The sequence below is a fragment of the Micrasema longulum genome, unplaced genomic scaffold (genome assembly GCF_059751315.1).
Source record: "Micrasema longulum isolate JH-2025_06_02 unplaced genomic scaffold, ASM5975131v1 h1tg000080l, whole genome shotgun sequence".
Classification (NCBI taxonomy): domain Eukaryota; kingdom Metazoa; phylum Arthropoda; class Insecta; order Trichoptera; family Brachycentridae; genus Micrasema; species Micrasema longulum.
The window spans coordinates 362,971-381,776 of NW_028277286.1; positions in this window are offsets into that span (position 1 = coordinate 362,971).

An 18,806-nucleotide genomic window follows, 5' to 3' on the forward strand; every position below is an offset into this window, starting at 1 on the left:
TCCCCTTTCGCATGTTAACAAATAAATATTGATTCCATCTACCAGTCTGTAGCACTCTTGCACGACACTCTTTCTCCTATCATTTTTTATTTATTGGTATATTTAATATGCCCCTGAATTTATTTAAAAATAAATAAAGACTCATTCTATCTGGCTGCGATACGCTCCTACTTGCTTTTTAATAATGCTGACGCTTACACATGCCTGAACATTTACTCTCACACAAATACACACAAACACACACAGTGGTTTGGCCGGATACCGAATATCCGGCAAACCCCCTTCACCGCTCTTATTTTCTTGCCTCCTCTTTCACAGTAGTAGCTGCTCGATTGTGGAATAATCTACCCACTTATGCTAGAGACATGTACATTTAAATCGAAATTGAAATGTCACTCTCTAAATGTTTAAGTTGTTCCTTTCTCCTTCTTTTTTCCATCCTATCACCTCTCCTCTCCTCTCTTCATAGTATAGTGTAAATTTTTTGATCAATTTTTTTTTAAAATTGTTATATAAAATTATGCTGTTAAAATATGTCCATGTACTTATTTTACATTTACATTTTTTTTTTTTGCACCACAACAGGCCAGGAGGCCTAATTACAGTGGTGAATTACATCACAGAGCACCCAGGCTTGAGAAAAATCACATTTTAATTTTTGTGTTCTCACCGGGAATCGAACCCGGAACCTTCCGTGCGTGAGTCAAGCGTCTTGACCACTACACCACGGAGGCCGCCGACCGAAATCAAACTAAACGGTTTAGGTAGTTAGGAATAAATTGCCTTAAGGCAATATGCCCGTCCTTACATGTATAAATTGTACATGTATATAAAATGTAAAATAAAATAAATAAATACATTAGTCGGATAGTCTGATATCAGATATCGGATATCAAACTATCTGACTTAGGGGCTTGCCGGATATCCGGCCGGTGGATATCCGATTCGTTGTCTAATAAAACAATAAAAACACCGCGGTACTAGAATTTCTCTCATAGTCAAAAACAAAAATGTTAGCGTCCATAAAATAAAAAGCTGTTGTAATATTTTCATGATATTTTTAATGAATACTTTTTGATCAATGAGTTGCAAATTAATATAGTTTATAAGTTACTCAATTATATTATAATGGTTTTGAGTAGTTTCACGCTTTTATTTTTATCACGCAAACATGTTTTTAATCAAAAATAGTTTTTGATAAACATTGCTGATTAAATTATTTTTCTAGGGAGTATACTGTATACTAAACACTAACGAACATTTTTATTTTAAAAAAACGTTCGTTTTTCAAATAATTAAAATTACTTTCTTTTTCTCAAACAGAGCCCATACCAATAAATCAATAAAGTGTAGTATGAAATTTTCGAAGTTTCATGCATATTAGGTACCTGCCAGATATTGAGATATTTTCCGGTATCTGACCAAATATTTAGCTCCTATCCGGTATCCGGCTAGATAGCAAAATTCGGCCGGACAGGCCGGATGCCAGATGGTTATTAGATATCCGTTTCATCTCTACGGATTTCTCTCTAATACCACGCGAGCGAAGCCGCGGGGTAAAAGCTGGTCATTTAATAATTTCTTCGTGTTAAAGTCTAAACGATATTAAAAAACAGTGTGCCAAAGTAATAAGTTAAAGTCAGTGTACCAAGTATTTTTTAATTAATAACTTATATGTAAATATGTAATTATAAGTTATTACATCAGTTAAAAACGTCCAAAATAAGGCGATTATATTGTTTAAATCTCACGAGTTCATCAAAATAAATATTTGATAAAATACTCAATGAAATAAAATGCATAAATTGAATTAGCCAATTCGTTTATTTTTAGCGCCTTTTAGTTTGTTGTTAAGCCATACATATAACTTACATGTAACAGTTCTTCATTGAACGCTATAGGAACATTGACTTATTAACTATAAAGGAATTACAAAAATATAAATATGGAAGATCTTAGAACTACTAAATCAAAAATAACAAATCACAAAATCAGTCGAGTTATTATCTTTTGTTAGAGCAATACAGCAACTATTTAATTATTTTAATGCACAACAATCCAATATCTCTAATCGTGCTAACTTTCCACCCTAGTAGGTACGGCCGAACGTAATCCGACACATCCCGACCGCAGGTTTTGACTGAGCCGAAGTTTCGGCCGATTTTGGGCTTGTGGCAGTATTTGCAACATACATCGCAAAACACAATAATCCAGGCTTATAAGATGACCCGTCCAAATACATAGAAAATAGATGGAATACAGAATAGGGCCTAACTCAGTACAAACACTGTGAATCCTTATATAAAATTCTGATCCAGACAAGAAAAGCTATTGTCCACTATCGAAACACACATTTGTAACAAAAAACTTGTGTATTTATAATAATCAATATTAGATCAAATATTTGTTTTAACTTTTCTACGAAGCTCCCCTACTTTTTGGGATTTCAGCATCGCGAAGCTTTCTGTTACATAAATATGTTGTAAGATTTTCTTACACCTATACCGAACTCAAAGTTTGAAAATGTATGAAGAATAAAAGAGGCAGGGTGCTCCAATGGGTGTGAAATAACGGTAGTAAAATTGAGAGGGTCCTTCTTGTAAGAGCGTCGCGTTTGACAGGGCGCCGTTTTCACGCCGGGTCTGTGCGGTATGTCCGAGCGCTGATATTATGGCATCCATCAGAATACCCTCATCTGGTAGAATAACTCAATGTGAAGCGAGGGGTGGCATTGCCCATGCATTTATTCTATGTGCTCTGAGCTCATGTTCTTTATAGAAGGTCGGATTGTTTATTTGCTAGATTTCAATGCTAAAAATATTTTTACAGAGAAAATACTACACTAACGTACTTCAAATAAAGTAATAACATTATACGCGGGCATAATAACGGCCGTAATAGGGGCATATTTCAAAGATACTGTTTGAATAATATTTACATAAATCTGAAATTCCACATTTTCACACAAAAGGTTTTTTGGTAAAGCGTCATCATTATCATCATCGTCATCGTACCACTGACCGCACCCGATGATGCATAAGGCACGGAATTAGTACACTAAATGCAGCGTAGATCGATCATCTTTAACGTGAAGGTAAGTTGATCAGCATCACGCTTCAGGTGCTAATCTAGGAATATGAAATACTTTAGTGAAAATATGTTCGAAACCGTTTTAAAGACCGTGGGTCTTCCTATCGGTTTCACTCTTACAAAAAGCAATGTTTTTTGTCAAAAAATAAGTTACTGTTAAAAGCGTAATATCTTATTTTTCATCCCTAGTTTGCGGGAAGTTCCGACATATTTTAATCACATATGTTTATGACTACCAACAAATAATTAAAAAATACTAAAATAATTTTAAAAAATAAAGTTCTGAATGCTTCAAGGTCTTTCAATTTTGGAAAAATCTCAATAGAGTATACAAATTGACATACCTCCCAAACTATAAAACTTTAGCTAAGGAAAGTTAGGTCCAATAATTAGCAAATGACCTCCTCTATGTGTGAATTTGCTAAGGAGGGTTCGATTCCAGTCAGCCTGTATATAAGCATTCTAACTATAAAAACTTATATCTACTCGATTTCATTTTTTAGTATTTTTATTTCAGAGTAGTAATCAATTACGAAACTGAATTTAGATAAAATATTCTTTAAAAATTTAATACAATTTCAAAAAAATTTCAAGTAAAATTTAAAATCCTCGGTTTCCTTTTGAAAACTGGCAGAAATGCGTTTATTTTCAAATAAGTTTTGTACTTCCACTTTGAACATTTAGAACTTGAAAATGTCTGACAAAGGGCATATTTTATATCACGAAATACACCCTGCTTTGGCAAGCTAGGAAACTTTCGGAAGGACGAACATATCTACATAAAATAGTCGTTTTACTTCTACAGCCAACAGTGAAGACATTACAGGTGCTTATATTAACTTAAATACCCACATATTATCTTAAATAAACCTACGACCAACAATAATGGAGGCAACTAAAACTAGAACTCAAGAATAATGGCATCTGTACGCACCCAAATGAATGAAAATGGTAATCATTCCGAAATTACGTAAAAACATGTATTATTACAAACAATAGAGTTTACAATATATGTACATATATTGTCAAATCTATAGTTGGTAAAAAGTCGATATTGTAATGAAAAATAAAATTAAGAAAAAATAACGAAACGTGCTTACTCTCATACAAAATTTTAAATTTCAATATAATATAGTTTAAAATTATATATATAAATTAAAAATATAAAATTATATATTTCAATATATAATAGCCCACAATACATAACAAACATGAAAAGGATTGAAAATGTTCAACGAAAATTTTTTAAATACCTAGATTATAAAAACAATAAAACGCTTTGTACTTACAGCCAATCTGCAGAACAAAATGGATTTTTTACCCTTGAAAATAGACGCACTGTATCTGAGTTATGCTATTTACATAAATTATTAAATAATAAAGTAGACTTTTTTAACCTACTCTCCAAAATTAATCTCATTGTCCCCTTTCGCGTGACAAGAAATAAGTATTTATTCCATCTGCCAGTCTGTAGCACTAACTATGCACAACACTCTTTCCTCTATCGTTCTTGCTCTAACTATGTTTTTTTTTCACCTATTGATATATTTTACATACCCCTTAATATATTTAAAAATAAATTAAGACTTATTATTTCTGATACGATCCCACTTACTATTTAATGATGCACACTCCTGAACACTTACTCCCACACTAATACACATAAACACACATCTACACTTACTCTCATACAAATACACATAAACACATCCTTTTGTTGTAACACAATTTAATAATATGTACCATTTTTATTAAGAAACTTTGCTGGTTTGTCTTTAAACTGTATTTTTTTAAATGTTATTTATATCATTGTCGACTGATTGTTTCTTTAAAATAAATAAATAATATGATAATTTAGGGAAACATTCGACTCGAGTTTGTTCCTTTTTGAATTGTAGCTTTAAAAGTCAAGTTACCGTATTTTGCGGACGATAAGACGCATCTCAAAATGTATCTATATTTTTAGAAAAATAAAATATTTTGGACGATCAGACGTTTCGGACTATAACCCCAATTTTGGTTGAATTTTCAGAGTAAAAAATGCGTCTTTGGGTCCGAAAAATACGGTTAATAAATCGATACATGTAGCTGTTAAATAAATCGATACGCACAATTAAATTGCCAAAAATGTTATTTCGCAATATTGTGATGTCATCGGTCAATTGAATCGACTATTTTAAAGTAATAATTTTTATTTAATTTGTAAAAAAATCAAGTTACTTTCAGATACGGTCACACGCAAATACAAATGAGAATAACAAATTACTTCAGGGATGGAAAATACCTTAGAAAAGGGAATATGGAAGTCTAGGCATTTACAGGGCTTATGACCTGTCATTGGCTGGTTTAAAAGGCCACTTTACACACTGTGTAACATTCACCATTTTGCCTATGTTATGTTACACAGTGTGTAAAGTGGCCACTTAAACCAGCCAATGACACGTCATAAGCCCTGAAAATGCCTAGACTTCCATATTCCCTTTTCTAAGGTAATCTCCATCCCTGTTGTAATTTATTTTAATATTTGCGTTCCTATAATTTACGCAAATATTTCATTTCGATGGCTATTTTTAACGAGTAATAAATAACTCACTATTAGAAAATAGGAATTATGTTGGGGTAGAGTGGGATTCGAACCACGAACCTTTGATCCGTGAATCCGAGACACTAGCCACGGGACCACAACCCGATTTAAATCTTTTTAATTTCTATCAAATAAAAACCTTAACATATTTTCGTTTTTTAATTCCTTAAAAGTATTAATGATACCTGAAGGTAATCGTGCAAATTGCCGCCAAAAATCCTTGCCCCCCTCCCCCCCCTCCAATCAATCTAGGTAAAGTTTTTTGAAAATGTATAAAAAAATGATTTTGATAAATATGAACTACTTTGAACGACGTTACTAGTTCTTCGAAACCAACGACAGAGGGTTGTGACACATTTCCGGTTACCGGAAAGCCAACCCACCCATCAAGACGACTCGCCGCAGAGACCTTGAGACGTCACCAGCGGAGTAATTTCAAAATCACAAAAGTTTAAAAAATCATAGCGGTGATAATACAATACATAAAAATATATTTTTTAATTTGCTTCGTTTGGTAGTCTGTTAAGTTTTTTTTTAAACCACTGATCTTCCTTTTTAGTGCTCTATGCCCAACTAATTAAAGTAGCTTAATTTCGGGCAGAAGTTAATCATCACTAAAAACTTAACTACAAAAAGTGTATAATAATGTTTATTGTCGATGGAAATTTGAAATTCTTTAAGGGGCAAAGTGTAGAATTTTCAAGAGAGGATAAATAAACTTTAAAATAAAGTTTGTTTTTTATTTTTGGTAACGCGTAAATTCCGTTTTTTGTTAAAAATTTTTAAGTTCTCATAATGACCATATTAGCATTTACACCAGACACGTGATTTATTTTTAACTTTCGTTTCCTTCTTTTGAATAATTTACACTTTGTCACTTACAGCATTTCAATTATCGCCGGCATGTTGTAATAAACATAAATATTCTTATGATATCCATTTATAAAAATGCTTTTTAATAAATCTTCTCCATTAATATTTTATTCTTATAACCAAATAAACATTATCATATTAAAATATAGACCTCAAGCGCAAGAAATATGAAAGGCTCGACAGTTGGGGTTGAACCTCTCGAAAACATCCCATAATGCGAATTTTATTTTTATTTTATATCTATTCCTGACATAACCTCGAATGATATTTATGTGCGACGGCTTTCCCCATTGGAGCAGGTGTCGTCCATTTTTATGAGGTTCCCCTTCCACTGGTATTTCCCTCCAAAACTCACGCCTCCCCTCCCCTGAAGGAAAACCTTCCCCAAACCCTTCCCGGAACCTGGCGCTATCGTCAAAATACTTTCAGAATATGTACATAGAAAACTAGACGTCGTTATGTCTATAATATCCGGCGCTGGTTTTACGAGCTTTCGCGTTTTTGTTTTATGTCGTTCAGTTAACAGTTATGGAAGACCAATGGCCATAGCTTTGTATTCAGTTTTATTGGTAAGCAAAATAATGAAAGAATTATAGGTGGCAAATGACAATAATGTAAAATTTATAGCAGCAATACAAGTATCAAGTTTTACAGCGGAGATTATGTTAGATATCTTTTAATATGAACGTAGACATTTTTTTTAAAAATAAAAACCTTTATTAGCATAAAAAAACAAAACATGCAGTAAAAAATGGGACAATTAAGGTTGAACTTTCTGAAAAAAAAAGTCTGGCTCTTGTGTTTGGCAAGGTTACAAAATATTATAAAATAGAAACAAAAAAATGCAAAACTTAATAATAAAATAAATAAAAAATTAAACAATTGTAAAAATTGAGAAAACTTAATACTAATAACAAGTATAAAAAAAAATACAAAATTTAAAAATTGATATACACGGGCACATATTGTACGTACATTTTTATATTCAAAATACGGTTAATGTTAATTATGTCAGGAAGCTTTTCTTTAATTTATTCTTAAATTTTCCGTAATTTATTTATCGACGTAGATTTTGTGGTAAATTATTGAAAAACTTCCGTCCTATATAAGTATAATGATATTTGGCCATGGTAGTTTTAATTCTATGTAGAGCGAGGCATCCTGTTCTTAACCTTCCCGTAATACGGTCCGATAGGAGGCTCTCCTTATGCACCTGGAGCATACAATACTTTGTTTTTATATTTTTGTAGCGTAAGAAGATGCTAACCTGTTTTATTATAAGCCGCAATTATCGGATTAAATAGATCAATGCTTATTTTTAGAAATGTAAAGGAATTTATGTAAAACATGGCTTCTTTACACCGTATTTTCATAGGTTAAACAGATTTTTTTTTGTTTCCTTGTTTACTATTTTAGTACAAGACCTTCATATCGAAGTAAACTTTTGTAAAATATAACGACGTTTACGTACATGCGCGAAACGAAAAGCTAAGTATATAAAGCATTTAAATGTTTTTGTTTCGTAAAATCATAAAAAAACATAGGTTCTCTGATGATTTTGAAATGAAATTTACAGTATTTTCTAAATTTATTGTAACAGAGAGGGAAAACATTTTTGAATCGGTAATGACATTATCAGGGTTTACATTATAACCTTTCAGTGTCGGATTTAAGTATTTTTTTGTTTTCCCTCTCTGTTGCGATAAATTTAGATCCTAATAATTCTCTAGGGAGTAAAATCCAGCTTGGTAACAAATATTTGGACATGCTAAAACTATTGGTAGTTATAATATTTTACTTTAATATGGAAAATGTGTTTTTTTGTATTTCTCGATATTGTATATTTTTACTGTGGAAAACCCTGTCTTATATTCTGGAACCGGCCACAGCGAATATATCTAAAATAACTTAATCCAATTTATGTGTTATTCAAATCTGTTTTACTTGGCCAAAGAAAATCCAATAATCCTAAAAAGCGAGGCTTTTCAAAACAACCCCAATCCTGGTGAAGTTGACCTTTTTTTCGTATTCTTTCACGGACACGAGGAATGGGAATGATCGGATCACACCCCCGGGCGCGGGCTGAAAAAACGACCCAGGCTAAAGGATATCTATCACCTCCCCCCCTCGGAATACATAAAAAATAACATTCTAACATCCAAAGGAGCATAAGAGGGAGTTTCGCCCTACCCAAACTATAAAAACTCTCTTTCGGACTTTTAGCATACTCGTAAGCCGATAGGTCTTATCGAATAGGACTTAGCGTCCGGAAAAGATGCAAACTCCCCGAAGCGATATTTTTTATCCTCTATTCTCCGTTTTCCTGTGACACGTCCTACGGGAACTAACAAAAGCCTTATCCGGAGGACGCATAAAGCAGACGAGGGAGAACTTCTCGGGAAAATGAAATATTTATTGCGTTTCTTTCGGAAGTGAACGCATAATTCAACCTGCGGATTTATTGTATAGGTATCTTCGTGATAAGTGTCCTACATCAATTCTCTCCTTACAACAACTGCTTATGAGCTGAGGCACGTTTGTAATTGCATAAGATTTATTGCTCTCGTAACAAGCGACGGTTGTTTCTACTAGATTCTACACCTACACCTACTTGCATATACTCTATATATGACAGAAATCACAAAACTGCTTATTCACTCGGAAAAATAAGATCTTATTAGATATTAAATTCAAAAGGGATGTAAAACCATAAGTGTTAAATTACGCAAAACGGAAAGTCAAAGCATATGTGTTAAACTACGTTTACTGGGAATTCAAAACATATGTGTTAAATTACGTATAACAGAAAGTCAAAGCATATATGTTAAATTACGTATAACAGGAAGTCAAAGCATATGGGTTAAATTACATATAAACTAATTGTCCGCCTCGTGGTAAAATGGTGAGCACCGGGGCGTGCGGTGAGGTTTTAGATAAGGGAAACAGTCACTCGGTACTAGGTACATGGGTAGAATATATGCCTTTTACTAAAACAGTAATTTGAATTAAGTGCTTTGACATAAACTAAGAATAAGTTTTGTACCAAAATGTTCCTATAAAAGATGTCTCTTTCATAATTTAATATTATAATACCATCGTGTCAACAGATTTAAGTGGTAAATTTTCTAGAAAATAATCAAAATACATGAAAAATAAACATGGATTGGTTTGTTAGAATTGCTTCCACAGAGCTACTAAGGATCTCAATTTGCGCATTCGCGGATTTGAATTTAGTACTACGACCGCCGCATAGGAGTAAACAGACTTACGCAGTTCCCTATTTCAGAATTAGACAGAGCGCAGTGAATTTTACTTCAGTTTGCGCAGGCGAAAGGTTGTGTGTGGGCTAGTTTTTTTTTTAAAAGTCAATTTTTTAGGGAAGCATTGGTTCCATCCAATCTATGGACGGACCGCGCATGGTGAACACGTTTACTTACCACGCACGAGGTCTCGGGTTCGATTCCCAACGGGTTCATTTGAAGAATTTATTTTTTTAAATGTGATTTAACATTGGAATATTAAATAGTCCCTGGACTGGCACCTAAAGCATAAGACTGATTATCTTGGCTTCATGTAACAAAAATGATCAATATACGTGGTAATTGGAGTACCAATACAGTGCCATATGCATCTTTGAGTGCGAAAGGGTAATGATGATGATGATGATGATAATTACCCTATTTTATTTACGTACAAAATTAAATTGTTTTCACAATATTCACAAATTATGTTTACATTACCTATACAACACATAACTCAAATATCTGAGTAGTCAGCACAAAAGTCACTGAGTGTTCAATCGTTCGTGTCGGAAACGAGAGCGAAATTCGAGTTTTATAGCGTTGAGTGGGATAGATGTAGGTATGTGATACGAATGAACTTACGAAACGAAAGTATGACATGCTAAAGGGTCTGGAGCCCATTTTACAAAGTTCATTATTTAAACTTGAAAGAGTTCTGAAGAAATTTTTACGCTTTAATAATATTGGAAGTCGTCTACTTCGGTTAAATTTTAAAGATTTTTTTTAACCGGGTTGTGGGTCCCGTGGCTAGTGTTCGGGACCCACGGGTCAATGGTCCGAGGTTCGAACCCTGCTCTACCACAACTTGATTCCCATTTCCTAATAGTGAGTTATTCAAAACTCGATGGGCAGAGTGATGAATATTACACAGTGTGTAAAGTGGCCACTTAAACCAGCCAATGACAGGTCACAAGCCCTGTAAATTCCTAGACTTTCATATTCTCTATGTTGCAACAAATTTAAATATGAATAACTCCCTAGAGAGGAAATCTTAAAAAAAAAAAATTTAAAGCAGTTGGGAACCTCTTATCCCTAAGCATGTATATATATTTTTTTTTGTATACTTTCATATTATGTTGGGTGTTAACGTAAAAGTTTTGTCCATTTTTTTTCAAATTTAAAAATGAGCGCCAAAAGTTAAAAAAAAGGGTAAAAGGTTACACGTCGTTCGAGAGAAAATTCTGCTCTACAAGATATTGTGTTTGCTTTGCTTCAATATGAAATGTAATGTGATGAAAGTTTTTTATTTTATTTTAAAATGAATAACCTACTGAGCCTCTATTTTAAGGCTTGTCAGCAGGTGGGATAGAGGGGATATGGAAGGAGGTGATGAAAAATGCACCGCAACACCCAGACCAATTAAGAAAAAAATGTTTCTTGGATTTTCTTCTAGCAACTGGCGGAATCGAGCCCGCGACGCCAGTTTCACAGTTGGCCGTCTAACCAACTGCGCCTGTCTTATTGAATCGGGTTGTGGTCCCGTGGCTAGTGTTGCGGAATCACGGATCAGAGGTCCGAGGTTCGAACCCTACCCTACCCCAACTTGATTTTTATTTTCTAATAGTGACTTATTCACAACTCGTTAAAAATGGCCACTAAAATCGAAAAATTTGGGTAAATTATAAGATCGCTAATATTTATTTACTACAAAAAAATAACAAGTGGACGAATGTGAGCATTCTCGACACCTCGTTCTGTTCGCGTTGAATTGAGGGAATAAAGCTGCCAAAGCTGCTTGCGATATCTGCGCAGTATACGATAAAGATGCTATGAATTATTTACTATTTTTTTGTAAAACAATAAAGGAGAATACAATGTTGACTAATTTGTTATAAAATAAAAAAGGAGAATACAATATTGACTAATTTGTTATAAAATAATAAAGGAGAATACACTACAGGTAAACAGGCGGCCTCCGTGGTGTAGTGGTCAAGACGCTTGACTCACGCATGGAAGGTTCCGGGTTCGATTCCCGGTGGGAACACAAAAAATAAAAATGTGATTTTTCTCAAGCCTGGGGTGCTCTGTGATGTAATTCACCACTGTAATTAAGCCTCCTGGCCTGTTGTGGTGCAAAAAAAAATGCAAACACCGTTTTACGCCGGAGTTCTGTTCCGAGAGACACCGGCGTAAAATGGAACACAAATATAATGGAAGATATTAGGTTAGGTTCCGTGTCAAAATTCTAAGAACAATTTAACATGTTTATTTGATTCATATCCGATATATATTCAAAATAAATTATAAATGTATTGAATAAATATAGTTTAAATGCATGTACAAAATAAATATAGTTTAAATGCATGTACAAAATAAATAATAATCTCTTTATATAAATAATGAATTTTTATAATAAATACTAACTCACCGGTTCGTCGGTGCTAAATTAAATTCTAACACTTTTTTTAAAAAAAGCATCCAATTTCATTCGCTTTGATTGTTGCTTCCTTTCTTGCAGAATCATAGCATAAACTACAGATATTTGAATATATTTGAAAAAATATGATCATACCTTTTTATTTTTCTTCAAAACAAAACAAAATCTAACTCGGAAACAATTTCACACACACAATAGGCTACTCGCGTATACGGTAATAGAATAAAACAACGTGTAAAAGTGTGTCTGATATTAGAATCGCGGCGCCTACCTGTCGTCTAGTGTCGGCCGAACCGGGGAATTCGACGCCGGCACCAACCAGCGTAATTGTAAATCGGCGTAAATCGAACCGGCGCAAAACGACGTTTACCTGTATTGACTAATTTGTTAGTGTTAATATAAATTGTTTACGTTTTTTTACAAATTAAGGGAACAAGAAGACACAACATAAAAAAATTTTTGATGCATTTTTTTGCATCAAAATTTTTTTATAATAAATATTAAAGTAGTTAGTGGCTCTCGTGCACGAATAACGAAATATAATTAAATAAAATTGTTAAAGGATACTTTCTTTAGTAAAATGGGTGTAGAAAAAAAAACATATTTATATTATATTATATTACAAAAAATTTTTTTTTTTTTTTAGTTCAATTAATTTATTTTAAATAATACATACATTACAAACTTAAATTTAATACGTACATATTACAAAAAATATATAAAGAGACTAAGAGACTCTTGTCAAAATAGCACGAGAATCCTGCTTCGGAAAACCCCATTCGGATACATGAAACAGATCAACATCCAGAACGACGTTGTTCAGCATAGTGGTAGTCCTTCCAACACGCATAACCATCGGCAGGTTGGTGCTCTATAAAGAAATGTGAAGCAATCGATGCTGACGCTGACTAAGGTAATTATCAGGAACATACAAACCAATGCTCATCATAATCTCTGGATTATCGACCATACCGCGCAGCAATCGATAAAAATGTGTAGTCAAATACACATTCCTTCTAGTCTCTAAACTGTTGCAGCCATGCATACCCTGAAGAAACTCGGTCGGATAGAGCAAAGGATAATACCCGCACTCTCTCATGTAGAGATATTTAAGAAACTTCTTTTGGATTTTCTCTGCCATAAGAGAGTATTTCAGTTCATGTGGCCCCCAAATCATCGAACTACTCTCGAGTCTCCTTCACACCAAGGAGTTATGAAAAGTTCTCAGTATGCGGGTATTTTCGAAAACCCTGGCAGTACGCAGAACGAATCCTAATATCTTCAACGATTTACCACTGATTGCCTCATCAATAAATTAGTCAATAACACGTAGCATCTTCACCCTACACTGCGCAAATATCAAGGGCAGCTTTGGAAGCTTTATTCTCTCTATTGATTGCATTTTGGAGGCTTGTAATCAAATAAAATAATATGTGTAACGTAAAACTAAACAGACTTTCTTTCGAATGACATAAAAAACTTTACCATTTTGTTTTACTTCGGATGCTTATTTTTAAATTTGGGAAAAAATGGACACAACTTATGTTAAGACATTGAGTAAGTTTGTTAAATTTTTATCAAAAAAAGTTAACAACAAACCACTAAGTATGTAAACAAAGCACAGAAATTTATTGCAACAGAAAAGGATTTTTTTTAAGGAGGAATATGGAATTCTAAGCACTTACAGGCTTTATGATCTGTCATTAGCTAGTTTAAATGACTCCTTTGTGTAACATTGATCAATCTGCCAATGTTAAAACATCAAGATTTTCTCAGTTCTTTTATCTGTTGACTCCGTAGTGTAGTGGTCAAGACACTTGACTCACAAACGGAAGGTTCCTGGTTCAATTCCCAGTGAGAACACAAAAAGTCTGGGTGTTCTGTGCTGTAATTCACCACTGTAATTGGGCCTCCTGGCCTGTGTGGTGCCAAAAAAATAATATTTGAAAATATGGTAAATTTAGAAGTTTTTTTTTCCTTTGTTAGGGCCTTCTACCAAAACATGATAACATCGGCCAAAAACAAGTTACATTAATTTACGATGAACATAAGAATAACAATATATACGCAAACAATAGACAACAATAATATAAGTACAAGAATAACATAAAATAATGAACATATATAACTAAACTTACAAAATTCCAACCAAAATTTAAATAGGCACTTACAGAAAAAATCCAACAAAAACCTGATATCGCCTATTTAACAGAAAAGAGAAACTTACAGTAAATTTAAAAAACGAAGATAAAATTTAATGACCAGAAAAATTTCACAAAATTTTCAAAATAATTAAAACATACTCTTATAATAATGATAAATTTTGACAATTTAAAAAAATAAACTAATTTAGAAGTTCTGTACTCTCTCTTTAATACGGCACTTTACCTCTCCTAGCCTGCCAGTATCCAGTGTTTTTGTACAGGCAAGCTGCCTTGTAGCACCTTTAGCACCAAGCGGGTAGCGTGAATTGGAGACAAGTGACTACTCATTGCGTGGTCAATGACCGCTGTCCGCAATGTATGTACCTACTTCGCCTGCCTTACACTAGTCTGTTCCGTGTTGTGCTCACTCATGTTGTGTATAATACTGTTTTACATGCATATGTATACAATAAAACATTGCTACTGTCGTTTAAATACGTCATTATTAGTGATTTCCAGTAATCCGGCGTTTTCAGTAATCCGGCGGTTCTCTGGTCCGATATCTGCCAGATTACCGAGAGACCATTGTACTTTCAGGCATTGCCTAGTAGGTGAAACAACTTAGCCAGATGAATCTCACCCACATCAAAAAAGGTTTCAGGTCTTACTTCCCAAAAGTCAACAGATGGAAGAGTTGAAGAAACGTGGATGTTTAAAGATAGGCAGAATTATGAATGTTACATAGTGTGAAAAGTGATCACTTAAATTAAACAATGACAAATCATAAGCCCTGTAAATGCCTTGACTTTCGTATTCTCTTTTTGAAAAAGATTTTTGCTCTCTGTTGCAGTAAATTTAAATCTTAATAACTCCCTAGTGAATGAAATCTAGCCGTGTCTGCGAGCGTTTGGACATACTCAAAATATTGTTAAATGAAGCACCGTTGTACTATCATAGTATACATAACTAGTCCTCCATAATATGAAAACAACATGATCAGTCTTACGCTACAGGTGCCAATCCAAGGACTGTGAAATATTACAGCGTTAAAAACCTTTATTTCATATCAAATTTGTCCGGTTGAATCGGAAACCTTATACATGGTAGGCAAAACATTGTATAATATATAGCTCATCAGAAATTCACAACAATACAAAGAATGGGTAAAATGCATTTAAGTACTTTTTAAATGATCCGATTTATTCGGCGGAATTAAGGGACAAGAGATTGACGTGGGAGGAGAAGAGATTGCTGACTGGCGATCGGGTCTCCTGGAGGCGTTTAGTGATGTCCACATGCTTCACTTAATAGCCGACATGGAAAAAAATATACAAAAGCCGAAAGGGCTTCCAACAATTATGATTTTCACTATACTTTATAAATATTTCACCTTACTCACATATTTTTAAGAGGCAAATTAAATAACAGTGTCCTGTTTTGATTATCAACTATTTTAACTTCATATTGTTATCACAAAATTAATTTTATAAAATAATTGACGTTGATTGGAATAAGTTTTTCCTTCTTTTTCTGTTCCCATTACTTCCAAGCACCAATTACGTCACGAAAGTTATGAAATCACTATAAGGTCCAAAGTTTTGGATTCAACTGCCACATCTTTTATTTCTATGATAAATCTAATCATGAATAACTAGTGTTCGTATAGGTACAATGGTATACATACAATATATCTTTTTGTATGATATTTCTTTAGCTGTTTTGACAAAATCTGTTATTGGTTAACGTTTTTTTATTTCATTGCAATTGCAAAAAAAGAAATTCCTTTGATACTGTTTTGCTGATACAACCAAAAATAGAACTGACTGATAAAGTTGACGGCTACTTTAATAATCTCATGTAATTTTAAATAATCTTAAACAGCTCATACGCTTAGCTTTAGAAAACACCTTAGCTACAATACGTTGTAGTCAATTCGCGTTTTTTATTATTTGCGGATGACTTGAATCTATTTTTGAGGGTTAAAACTTTGGATGATTTTCATACTCTCCAGGCGGATATAACAAACGTATCTGAATGGGAAAGACGAAATAAATTATTGTTCAATATTTCAAAATGCTCAGTTATGTCTTTCACCAGGGCCCACAACACACTTTTTTTTTTTTTTTTTTTAAATAAATATTTGCGTTCTTATGATTTACCCAAATATTTAATTTTTAGGGCCATTTTCAACGAGTTGTAAATAACTTACTATTAGAAAATGGATCGAGTTGGGGTAGAGTGGGATTCGAACCACGGACCTTTGGTCCGTGAGTCCGAGACACTAGCCACTTTTCTTCTGCTATAGAATGAATGACCAGAATCTTATGAGGACTTCGAAGGTTAATGATCTAGGCATCATTTTTGTGAGTTCCCTGACATATCGTGATCAGATCGAAACAGTTTGGAGTAGTTCGTTGAAGATGTTAGGATTCGTCTTGCGTACTGCCAGAGTTCTTGGTAAAACACGAGTACTAAGAATTCTTTATAACTCATTGGTGCAAAGTAGACTCGAGAAAGGCTCAATGATTTGGGGACCGTGTGAGTTAAAGTACTCTTTTATGGTGGAGAGGGTTCAGAAAAAGTTATTAGGTTTCTCTACATGAGGGAGTGCGGATATTATCCATGGCTTTATCCCACTGAGTTCCTCCAGGGTATGCTTGGTTACATCAGTTTGAAAACCAGAGGTAATGTGTATTTAACTACACACTTATTTCGATTGTTGCGCGGTATTATTGTCAACCCTGAAATTATGCGGAGCATTAGCTTTTATGTTCCGAATAATTACTTTAGACAGCGTCAACATAGATTATTTCACATCCCAATATACAGGACCAACCTGCCAATGGCTATGCCTGTTGGAAGGGCTATCTCCATGTTGAACAATATTACTTTGAACATTGACATTTTTCACGTCTCTGAGGGAGTTTTTCCTTACAAGATTCTCTTACTTTTTTAACATGTTATTTTCTGGATATTATGTATACTTATGTGTTATTTTTATACATACCTAATTTTACCTTATTATTTCTATATGCCTGAATGAAGATATTTCATTTTGTTATGTACATATATATGAATAAATTAAATTGAATCATAATTATTTATTAAAATGTTTGATCTGGACTTACGACTTGAGATTTTTTACTGGACTGAATAAGTATAAAACTTAGACTGCAACTTTTTTTATCAGGTTTCAAAAATAGGAAGTGACTATGTGCTAGGAAATCAAATCATACTAATGTTGCCATGTAAACGAATGATTTCATCGAATTACATTTGTATAGTAAGAATAATGATGAATATTGACACAGGAACATAATGTGTAAATATTTGGAAATGCACTTCAACCATTATAAAAACCGTATTGGAGCGAAGATCTAAATTTTTAATTTTATCCAATGGCTCGAAGAAAAACACAGAATCGGATTGTGGTCCTGCAGCTAGTGTCTCGGAGTCACTGATCAAAGGTCCGTGGCTCAAACCTCACTCTACCCCAACTTGATTCCCATTTTTTAATAGTGAATTAATTGCAAGTCGTTGAAAATGGCATTCAAAATGAAATATTTAGGTAAATCATAAGAACGCAAATATTTATTTTTATTAAAATAAAATTCTTTAATTCACACGAATTCAAGCTGGAATTTTCTTGTAAATAAAATAATAATCGAACTAAAGTGAACCCATGGCGTATAATTAGGAAGAAATATTTGTTTAACAAGCAGGTACATTTGTAAATAAATTAACAATATTAAAGGTCATTAAATTTCCATTTCTAGGTCGTTTAGAATATTGACTTACTTTAATGAGTTCTTAATTGAATCGTTGTACTGTCTTTGTAAGAGAAAAAGCAAGTGTTTGGGAATTACAACAAAATTTCTTCAATGCAGAAATTAATCATTATTGTAACATAACTGCATGAATATGGTAAACTGCTGGGTTTAGTGAAGATGTATAGTTTTTCATAATATGTACATTTTGTATTAACAGATTCATATAAAACTGTGTTTTTGACTAGGCTTGTACTTCACGAGATCATTTCGGCAATACTTCATGCCTCGTAACTCTTCGAAATAATTCATTTAACAAACTTAAGTGAGCAGTACATGCTAAAAGATTACCTACAGGGGTACGTATTTTTCTTCAGTGAAGCAGCAAGTTTTAACTGATTTTGAAATAATTAACTAACCAAACAAAGAACTTTTCATTCCCTACTCCCTCCAGAAAAGGCAACTGACCAATTGTTCAAAGTAAGTACAGGGTTCGCGAATTAAACTAGTGTAATTATTTACAGAATAAAAGAGTTCTTAAATGGGGACTGTATCATTAGATGAAGATTAAACTAATGGAGGGACACTACATATCCAAGTATAAATACTTTTATGATCAAAGCCTGACCTATCATAGGTTCAGTTGGCACAAAGAACCAGACACTTGCT